Genomic DNA, 11,588 nt, shown 5'->3' on the forward strand with positions numbered 1-11,588 from the left:
GACAACTTCACTGACGTGTGGTTTCCAATTTAGTTTGTTGTCTATGGTGACGCCGAGGAGCTTCGTGGAATCTACAACCTGGAGTGTGTTCGGACCTAGGGTAATGGAAGGAGGTGGGACAATGTCGGAGGAGAGGTTGATGTGCATAACCATTGTCTTGGTATGGTTGATGGTGACATGGTTGTTGGTGGCCCAGTTTTGGAGACTGTTCAATAAATCCTGAAGGGCGGTATAGTTGGGAGCGGAATTGTTGACGCTGATCCCAATGGTGGAGTCGTCGACATATTTCCAGCGAGCAGGGGCTTCTCTTAGGGCATCATTGATGAGCATAAGGAAGCAGAGTGGTCCCATCTTGGTGCCTTGGGGGACGCCACAGGTGAGTGACTGAAAGGTGGAGACAGCCCCTCGGAAGCGTACAGCTTGGCGTCGGTCACTGAGGAAGTCTGTAAGCCATGGTATGAGACTTCTCCGAAGCCCGAGGTCAATAGCTTTGTTTATGATTATATTGTGGTCGACTAGGTCGAACGCTTTAGTGAAATCAATGAAGGCGACAGCTACAGACGTTTTTCGTTTCTCGAGATGGCGGTATATGTAATCGAGAAAGCTGACAAGACAGTGAGTGGTGGAGGAAGTTTTCATGTTGCCAAATTGCTGAGGGTCTACGACTCCTGCAATATCAGCATAAGCCCAGTCAAACACAAAACTTTCACAGATTAGGCTGGGTATTGGGGTGATTGCAATAGGTCGTAGCTGATTTAAGGATTGTGGGCTGGTTGACTTGGGCACTGGTGATACATAAGAGGTCTTCCAGTCAGCTGGGCATCTGGCTTGACTGAGAGAAGCATTGATGATGGAGCAGAGGGGTTTAGCAAGCTCCGGGGAGAACTCCTTGAATAGTTTCATTGGTAAGTCAATGGGGGTGGTAGAGCGTTTTAATTTTAGTTTGTCCAGGCGTTTTGCTACGTCAAATTCCTCTACTAAGTCAGTGGGAAGGGGGGCTGGTAGGTAAGCAGGGAGAGTGGTTGTGTCAAGCCGTGGGAGCGTCTGGCATATAGTAGCGAAATGGTTATTTGTTTGCTCAGCTGCGTCAACATTAGTGAGGTGGCTAAGGAAGGGGAGAGGGTGTGTCATATTGTTTAGTCCACAGAGTTCTTTAAGCTTACCATACCATTGACTGATGTTGGTCTGCTTCAGGTGTTGTAATTTGGTTGGGTAGTGGGACTTCTTTGCAGTGCGTATTTCGCGGATGACTCTGTTGCGAAGTGACCTGTAGCGGATGTGGTCATTGAGATGAAATGCTCTGTCTCTCTGTTGCATAAGTCTTTTGATCCGAGGTGTGATCCAGGGCAAGTCAGCTGGGTGAGATCTGACGGACTTCTCAGGGAAGAAGTGTGTGTGTGTGTGTGTGTGTGTGTGTGTGTGTGTGTGTGTGTGTGTGTGTGTGTGCGTCTATACTAAGAGAAACCATATTCACCTAACCTAACCTTCCCGTGGTCAGAATTAGATTAAGTTTGGAGAAAGTTTAAGCTAAAGGTCAAAGCCATTAGGTCCAATGAACACCTTTCGAGTTTGGTTGTAAAATATAATGCTTGTCGATCCTGACCGCCGCCCGGAGAGCACCTACTTGCTCAACCTCTCGTCACGGCGGCTACAATACCTCATATGGTGCTGTTTTATTGTTCATTTTATTTTTTTTTATGCTGACACCATTTATCCCGGTCCCTGTAAGACCTCCTACACCTTCCCCACTCCCACCTCCCCCCCCACATACCCTCCTCCTCCCCACCTCCTGTATCTACCTAACCCCCTCCCCACACTCCCTCTACCCACACGGTGATTAAATGCTTGTCTGTCCTTGCCTCCGTAGTGACGTCATCAACTTACAGATCCTCCTACGTCACCACCATCTAGCGCCCCCCACACACTGACAGCTGACCACCCTTAACCTCGTCCTTAATGATAATAATAATAATAATAATAATATACTTTCGTGCAACAATCTATATTTTTTTTGACATTTTCATCCATTGTATCAGCTATGAGTCTCCTTTACACATCCAAACAGTGTAGATTTAAGATTCCGGTCATTAATTAGTGTGACCCAGACAGGTAATGTTCTTTACGAAGGTGAGAGTACAGGTGTCTAGGTTGACAGACATTACGTAATTATGTCTGGAGTTCTTTATCTTGCCCTCTGTAATACTCTCAATATCCCCTACATCAGACAGCTGTCGGGGCTGACCAGAGACAACCATCTCGTCCTCGGCTTCATAACAGGTGTTGGGTGTAAGGCTTCTCCTCACTTAGCGGGAGTTTAATTCATCAGTGGTGATGTCATAACCGTCTAGCCAGCTCCCATAATGCACTGCCACCACAATGACGCCATTAATCTACTGTTGCCCCACAGAGTTACCCTAGTGCTGTAGTATAGCGCCATAGTGACGTCTTTGCGGCAGTAGAGCCCCTCAATGACATCGCTACTGTACAGTCGTCCTCGCAGTGACGTCATTTGCTGTTTTACAATCTTAAGGGTGACGTCATCCTTCGTGCCGCAGTGGGAGAGACTTCAGATCGTGTTCCCCCTCACCCTCCTCCCCCTCACTCCTTCTACTGTGTTACTCCTACGACAACAAATTAGGACACACTCTCCCTCTCCTCTCCCCCCCCGCCTACTGGTGAAGCTGCTCAGGTTTACTCATAAAGAAACTTCTAGAACTTCAATAAGAACAAATGGGAAAAAAAAATATAATACTAAACAAAATTCCAGAACTTTCGATTAATTCCACGGACGATATAGGTAAATTTCCTCGTGTACGTAACTGTAGAATGTACGTGAATATCTTCCTGGAGACTACGGACACACAGAGGAATTATAAGTACCGTACTTCTACCGCTGAAAATTACAACGACTATTAAATTGAATAAGAGCTAAAACAAATAAAACCAGAAAAATGTACGTACACGGAGGCGGGTGGCACACACACACACGCGCACACACACAGAGGGACGGACACGCACTTGGAGGCTCATTATAACGCAACCAGCCAGTCCGTTGTCAGACTCGGTTGTGGTAAGACGTACACCACCGCTGTTCCTCTCTCAACCCTCCTATAAGGTATGTCTAATCACTCACTCCCTCCTAACCTATAACCATTTAGTCTCTGTCTATCCATAATATACTGTTTACTGTCCTCTCCTGTCAACTGTCATGGTAGTTATGGACAGTAAACCATAGAGTACAGTGTTTTGCCGGCCGGTGTTTTGACAGAGGTGCTCAGCGAGTTGAAAGACTGCTTCACACACACACACACACAGCCCTCAGAAAACGGGAGTTGGTGTAGAATTGTTTACCTTCGTCTCAGATGTCTTGATCCGGTGTCAGTTTTTATTTCAGGTAGATTTATTATTATTATTATTATTATTATTATTATACTCTCCTGTTTGTATCTTTCGTTAGTGAGCAAGCAAGTGAGTGAGTGTGTAGTACGGAAATATCTTTGGATACTTTTAATACTGAATTCAAAGTAAAAATTTAACTATACATTAACAGAGAAATAAATTATTGGTGTTGGATTTTGTTTTCAGTGATTCAAGGAGTTTATGATGGTTCAAAATTGTCATGTGTGGGTGTACGCAAACTCAGATGTGCTGGGACGATTTATGTATCCTTCAAATACACATACGTTTTTGTAGTACAAGTACATAGACACTCTACAAACATCTACCTTTTTTTTTCGTAATAAATAGCATAATCAACCTGTTGGCTCCTCACTGTAGGTCAACACTTAAAACTGAAGCTGAACGTAGATGAAAGAACACAACTATTTCATTAAACAAACCTTCTATTTACGTATTTATGTTCGGTTCGGTTAGGTTATGATAGGTGTGGTTATATTAGGTTAGGTTATGAAAGGTTAAGTATTGTTAGGCTAAGGTTTGGTTAGATTGTTACGTTAGGTTTGGTTACGTTAGGTTAGGTTTGGTTATTTACGTATTCTCTTAATTACCATAGTACCAGGTATTGGCTTTAATATACGATGTTTATGTTCCTTAGTGATAGAAATTTACTTTTTGGAGATAAATGGTTTGGGGGGCTTAATGAATGACATCTTTAAGGTGACATCTATGCTGATAACACTTAACTTATGTCCAGATCACGATATCAAGCTATTGTTGACATCATATAATTGTTACATATTTGCGACGTCACATAATTGTACATATTTGCGACATCGTTTCTTTCTATCTTGTCATCCTAAACAAACTCTCAAAACAAATTAAAATTGATCGAGAGAGGTGAAACAGTAAGTTAATTTCTCTCTAAAAGAAAAAAAAAGAAAAAAAAATCATTAAAACTTGAAACAATTAAAAAAAACAGTTTATTTTATCGTATATTATTCAGTAAGGATGATACATTTTTGCCAAGGTTTAGTAGCAGAAATTGGACACCGAATGAACAATATAAAAATGGAGAATTGGATTATAATATTTCCTTTCACTCGTCAGACAGGATCTACCAGTCCTGAGGAGAGGGGAGAGTTGAGTATCCTTCCCACCGCTGAAACACTCGAGCGATGTATCATTAAATAACTAATAAATTATAAAAGAAAAGTAGTAACGATAGATCAATGTATGAATAAATAACTGATAAATTATACAAGAGAATTTATTGTACTCGGTAATGTTTTGATGACGAGGCAACAGATGGTTAGAATAAATGGATTATCACATCAACAAGAATTATTCTGAGTTACCAATAAGCGCGCGCGCACACTGTCACACGGTGGGTGTCTCCCCTTGCCTACGATAAGTCAGGTTCTAGAAATTAAAAGTTTAAATTGCGTTAACTTTAGGTTCGGAGTACGATAAGCCCTGAGAACTCTACCTTTTAAGTATGATAACTAACTCAAGTGTAAAAAAGTCATATTACCTCACACAACGTCCAAAATGGCAGAAATTATACTTGAGGTCTTGTTAACCAGATACTTAGGAATATAATTAATACACAGTCTCTGAGGAACGATACCTTAATCTCTTGTGTAGGAGGACATAACTCATTCAACTAACCATTTTAAATCCACAAGTCAAATAATTTAGTCAACTCGGTGAGAAACCAAAGTCCTGAATAGACAAAGAACACATCCACGCGACCTTCAAATTATGTTAATCTTATCCCTTTGTATACATTAAAAACCCACTGCATACGATACTTTCTAGGGGTAGGGAGGAGAGAGGGAGGGACCCACCTATATCTTCCTTGAGGGGGTAATTTAGTAGTCTGGAGGACGCTGTGTGTAAATGAGATATGTTTTGGTAAGAGGTGAAAGCAGGCTGGGTGGTGGTAATTATTAGTTTTTATTTTATTTTTTTACCTTTTAAGGCAAAAAGATTAACGTTTGAGTGTTGGGAAGGAGGTGAGACAAGGTAGGGGGGGGGGAGGGATGTGAGGAGAATGGAAGGGGTACGAGAGGAAAGAGAGAGAGAGTGAAGGAACTGGGAGGGAGGGTGAAAACGAAGGGAAAAAATCAGAAAGGAAACACAATGGAAAGTGAAGGAGGGAGGAAAGGAGATATTAGAGAGAACGAACGAAGAAAACATAAGTGAAAGAAAAAAGTAAGGATCACATAAAAGAGAAACCATTTTCATTATTTCCCAGTTATATTAAAGAGAAATTTATGCAAGATCAGTATCATGTAAAAGAGAAACTTTCGCCAACGTCGTAAAGGATGTTACCTGTCATTTACACAAGGTTGAGGAGGCACCCACACGTTACTGCTTACCTGCTCCCCCACCTTATGACGTCACCTAACCTCCTGATGACGTCAGTTGACCTGTCGATGACGTCAGCTGACCTCGATATGCTCAAATAAGGTGGTCTGTGTTACTAAGTCCAGCTCTTTACCGTCTTACCGCAGTTTCCTCCAACAATTTATTCTAGTTTAGATGTTTTTTGACTCCTGTTTATTTTATTTGTAAATTTGTCTAAATATTTGTTTATTTATTTGTTTAAGTTTATTCCCGTGTTAGGTTATTTATATATATTTTTTCGATTATTTATTTATTCATGTGATATATCCCCCTTACGCCCGCCCCACCTACGCCCACAAGAGTATGTGTTGGAGTGGAGGGAGGTGGTGATGGTGGGCGAGGCGATTGTAACCCACCCACACTGACCTTGTTCCCTGTGTTTGTGTGGCTGTGCTTGTTTGTCCGCGCTTCCGTCTGTCTGTCTATCTAACTATTTTGTGTGTATGCGGGTATGTTTGTGTATGCTAGTCTCTATTTATGTGAGTGTGTTTGTCTTTCACTGTGTGTGTGTGTGTGTGTGTGTGTGTGTGTGACCCCCCATCACTAGACAGACACACTATGCCCATCCCTATGCAGTATATAAAGCACAAGGATCACATACAACAGGTGAACCACAAACACCTGTTAATAATAAGAAAACAAATTTTACACTCGGAATCATCCTACTTAAAGACAGGATTTCGATGACACTGATTTACAATTAACTAGTATTCTAATCTAAACCACACTGTGTATTTTTTTCTAATATAATGGTGATAATTTATTCATGAGTGGTACAAGAGACAGCGTTCGACTCGAAGCTGAAAGAGGGATATTGTGAGGTGTAAGAGATGGTGTGTACGGAGACTATACCTGTGTGTTAACTGGCTTGACTGTTCGGGGTGTGTAACCTTGAATTACACTAATTGTTTTGTGTTGAACGTTGAGGGGGATGCAAGGTGAACAGGCAGGTGGGTTGATGTCTATAGATGCCTGTTTAGTAGTGTTAACGAGCATATACATTCATTTGTATATATATATGGTATGTATATTGCTCTCACACAGTGTTTACTCTTCACACATACTGTACATAAACGTGTGTGTATATATATATATATATATATATATACTTTTCACACACACACACACAGGGCAGCACATAAACCCAGACACAGACAAGAGACAACAAGACTTGGCAGTAAACTTTATGTCAGAGATACAGTCACCCACGCCAAGCAGGTCCAGCAGTGAGCCGCCTCCAACTGGTGATGGCTGGCTGGCTGGCTGGCTCGTGATCGTAAATAACCTGATGACTTTTACCGACACTTACAAGAACCTGATTTGTACAATAAGTGATAATTTTTTAGTGGTTCTTCCATGACTTGTCTAAAATTTGTTTATAAAATTTGTCGATACTTATTTGGTGCGTGACATCGACAGGTATACAGTGGTTGATTCTGTCTGTCTGTCTGTGATGGATACGATATATCTAGCTGATGGGGAGGGGGCTATCTGGCACAGGAAAATATTGAGTAAAATTTGGTCCAAAGTTAAAGTCGACTGACGTATAATAGTCATTTGTCTCTCTATGAGCTCGCTGGCTGAAGAATGCTGTGATCTGTGGCCTTCAAACCATCAGATTGGATTAGACGCTGACAGTCTTAAATGTTTATTGTACATAAGTAGGGAGAACTATTATATTTATCCATTGGGTTTAGTTCTTGTGAACCCCGTAGGTGATGGGACAGTAAAAGGGAATATATATACAGGTGAGAAATATCTGCTACTGATTAACAAGTATAGAGAGATGAGAAACACACTTAAGCAACATGTTTCTCACACCTGTATCTCTGGGCGTGTGAGTCATTACCATAGACGTGGTTAATGAGAGCTAAACGTCACCACTTGCCAGTGACTCCTCGCCTGTCAGGGAAATTCGGACGAGGAAATAGCAAACATTCCCGTGTATCTCTCTGATTGGTCCATCGTCAGCCAATGTTCACTGAGGTACCTTGTGATTGGTCCATCGACAACCAATGCTCACTAAGGTTCCTTGTGATTGGTGGAATGGTTCTAAAATCCCCACGGGTGTTTATAATTTTTCTCGATTACAAGATGATTTTTGGCAGCGAGGTGTGGTGGCCGCCAGATGGTTAAACTCAGTGTGATAGAGGCTTAGGAAGGTATGGCTTTTGTTCTGCTACCTAACGTGGCCTCATACATACATACATACATACTGTCCTCGTAGGCTGTCGCGTCAACTGTCATACAAGCTGTCATATTGTCATGTCAAGTGACTTTTTATAATGTCATGTGAGCTGACATCAGTGTTTCGTCGTCTTGTAAATTTTGTTAAGTTTTATTATTATTATTATTATTATTGAAGAAGAAAAAGCGAAGAGAAAAAGAGAGGCATGAAGGAAAGAAGACACAGAGGACTAGAAAAAGAATAAGAGAGAGAGAGAGGGAGAGGCTAAATTGAGCGAATCGAATGATAACTTCAAAGTCGGTGATGGAAGTCAGGAGTTTAAAGTAGGTCTTGGTATAGATAAGACCACTTAAGGGGTTCAAAGTTGATATGACAGCTTTTTAGGTCCACACACACACACACACATCATCATCATCCACCCAACGCGGCAGTTTTAATCGTTATTCCTCTTCTTATACTTTGCATCTCTCTCTCTCTCTCTCTCTCTCTCTCTCTCTCTCTCTCTCTCTCTCTCTCTCTCTCCGTCTGCTGAGGTGTGAATGTTTGTTATTCTCTACCTGTATTTGTAAACGAAGTATTATATTACAAGCTGCAGTCTCAGTATCCCATGCCCGCCCGCACGCCCACACTCACGCCCGAACATACGCCCGCGCACACACGTCCACACACATGCCTGTACACACGTCCATAAACATACACGAACACCTATATGCAAACGTACACATAAACATGTCCTCACACATGCATACACACATGCCAACACACACACGGATACATACACATATGCCTACGAACACACACACACACACCACTATCTCATCATACCTACACCTACACACATGCCTACACACACTCACGCACACATACACACACCACTATCTCATCATACCTACACCTACACACATGCCTACACACACTCACGCACACATACACACACACACACTCCACACACACACACACACACACACACTCACGCACACACACACACACACCCACACACACATGCCTACTCACACACAAACATACAGACTACAGCTTCTGAACTATTTACTCAAGTTTAAATTTAGGAGTTGGAAGTTGGCTTGACATAGATATTTACTTCTACAGCAACATAATAAAACGTTTTCTTCACACACACACACACACACACACCTTCCAAAAACAATACCATACTGACTTTGATTTCCTGATGTAATACTTTAACCTATAACGTCGATAAACTAACCTAACCTAACCTAACCTATGGCGTCGATAAACTAACCTAACCTAACCAACATGGCGTTAATATTGTAATGAGACTCAAAGGGGAAAAACAACATAGGATCTAATGTATTATACTGTACCAGCCTTTGAGAATTCACCTCCACAGTCTTTTACGATCGCGTGTGTGGGTGAGGGTTGCAAACACTGCTTCAGGGATCAAGAGATAGTTGATAATTCAGACTAAAAGGCGGAGAGAGATTCCAAGACCGACTGTGAGATTCGGAGAGAGACACAGGCAGAAACAGACAGACAGACAGACAGACATTAGGGAAACAAGTTAAATATACCTAGCATACATATTCAGACGATGACAAACACGCGATCCTGAATGTGATGCAACAGGAAAAAAACAATTACTCGGACACACGAATAGTGAATCAGGTGGTGGACTATTCTGGGAAAGGTTTGGTCCGGGATTCTGAAAAACTGGTACGATAATTTTTCTCTTGTTAACTTGGGAACTTAAGAATACAACTGGCTAACTTAGATACTGGTTAAGTTATCGATTAGAAGGAAGGGTGAAGTAATACCTGGACTATCTGTAGGGTAGTGGGAATATTACGTTCTTATTTGTGATATAAATTTACCTTTGAAAGCTTTAAAACGATGCACTCTAGGGCGTGTGTGTTGGATTCGTACTTAAGAGTGATTAAAACAAAGATAAAAATATACAACTTTGTCCAGGAATATAACACATTGACCACATTTATGAGAGAGAGAGAGAGAGAGAGAGAGAAACCTGTCCTTGTGGCATATAGAGGTCAGGCTTCCCAAGGTTAACACTAGATATGGTGTCTATTTCACCGGGGGAAGACGGTGTTAATCCCTACCTCACGCCCATAAATCCTTGAAATAATCCCTTAAATCCTTCCTCTTAATCTAACAAAAAACATATACTTCTGATAATCTCTGTGTAATATCAAAGTCCTTTATCGACTTACATGAATTATTTAACTCTTCTACAAAAAACTGACTTGTGTGCCTTAGAGAATTTGTTATGGCAGAATTTCTCTTTCGTTTTACCTTGACTCACGTAGAAAATATAGACTACATGGTAACCTCCCACAGACACACACTGGCTACCTACCTAACCTACCCTCTCTCTCCCACGCGTCATCATCCCCGCCTACTCTTACCTTCAAGCTACGGCGGGAAAATATATGCTTTGGTTCTTATTTGACGACGTAAATATTGTCATTTTTACTCTCATAAAGCAGTAGTTGGGGGTGGGAGGGGAAACTAATCCGTAATGTTCCTCATCTTTCATCTGACAACTATTTTATCCTCCCGTCATAATCTCGCCTTTGATGTTTACGTTATCGTACATTTGTCTCAAGTTTTTGTACACCAGAGGGTCGAAATTCTCTGCTGGTAATTTTAAAAACTAATAAATTGTATGTTAGTGGTTTGATTTATAGTCTAATTAAAAAATTCATTCTATTAGGGCGTGGTGAAGAGTCGTACTACAGGAAGTTTATAAGTTGATTATTATACTCAATCAGACTGAAGGACTTGACTGATATACCCATGAAATTGTATCGTATAGAGGGATTAATCATACTCACTAGGTAAGCATTATACTTAGGAGGTTAAATATCATACTTAAGGAACACTGTCATACTGAAAGGGTTAATTAAACACATATGACTGGACGCTCATACTCACTGTTCGAATCATCAAACTCTTATTTTACTATAATACTCACGGCTTTCTGGATATATAATTGGACACAAGTATTCCCGTGGTCGTGGGTATCAGGATATCTGTAAGTCCGTGGGCGTGTGAAGGTCTGAAAAACGTGTGTGTGTGTGTGTGTGTGGGCGTGCGGAAATCATAGTGTTTTTTGGGGCGTTAGGTGGCTCGGGTAGGCGTCGTCAAGGCCTAATGGACGTGAGGGCGTTGTTACCCACCATCTGTACGCCCACTTTCCAGTACTCTCACTTTACCCCCTGGTGATGTGTATGTGTTTTGATTTGTAATTGTCCATTTTTAAGTGTTTGAAAACATTTATTATTGAATACAACCAACAACCATATATTTGTGTCATTTGCGTATAACATTACTATGATAAATAACCTTAGTACTCGAAACACTCAAAACATAAACATTAATGGAGTGAAAATTAGATATATAGAAATGAAAAGACTTTCTGGGGACCATAAACGTGAGAGAGAGAGAGAGAGAGAGAGAGAGAGAGAGAGATTTATAACAGGAAGGACAACAAGGCAACAGACTAAGGTAGATACAGAGTCGAAACACCATAGTAACAGGACAAGACACTATCGACATCTGGTGGTGGATTATCGAGTTGGCTCACTGTTGTCTCCAC

The 11,588-nt window shown here is 41.2% G+C and overlaps 1 protein-coding gene across 1 annotated transcript in view; it reads left to right on the forward strand.

Moving 5' to 3' along the window:
* Positions 1-2,989: 2,989 nt before the first annotated feature.
* LOC121875988 (protein lethal(2)essential for life-like) overlaps positions 2,990-11,588 on the forward strand; it is a 23,327-nt gene continuing 14,728 nt past the window's right edge. The window contains exon 1 of the mRNA XM_042380832.1: positions 2,990-3,115. The gene's annotated coding sequence lies outside the window, so the exon portion shown is untranslated. The remainder of the gene's footprint in view (positions 3,116-11,588) is intronic.

The sequence above is a fragment of the Homarus americanus genome, unplaced genomic scaffold (genome assembly GCF_018991925.1).
Source record: "Homarus americanus isolate GMGI-L3 unplaced genomic scaffold, GMGI_Hamer_2.0 scaffold467, whole genome shotgun sequence".
Lineage (NCBI taxonomy): Eukaryota > Metazoa > Arthropoda > Malacostraca > Decapoda > Nephropidae > Homarus > Homarus americanus.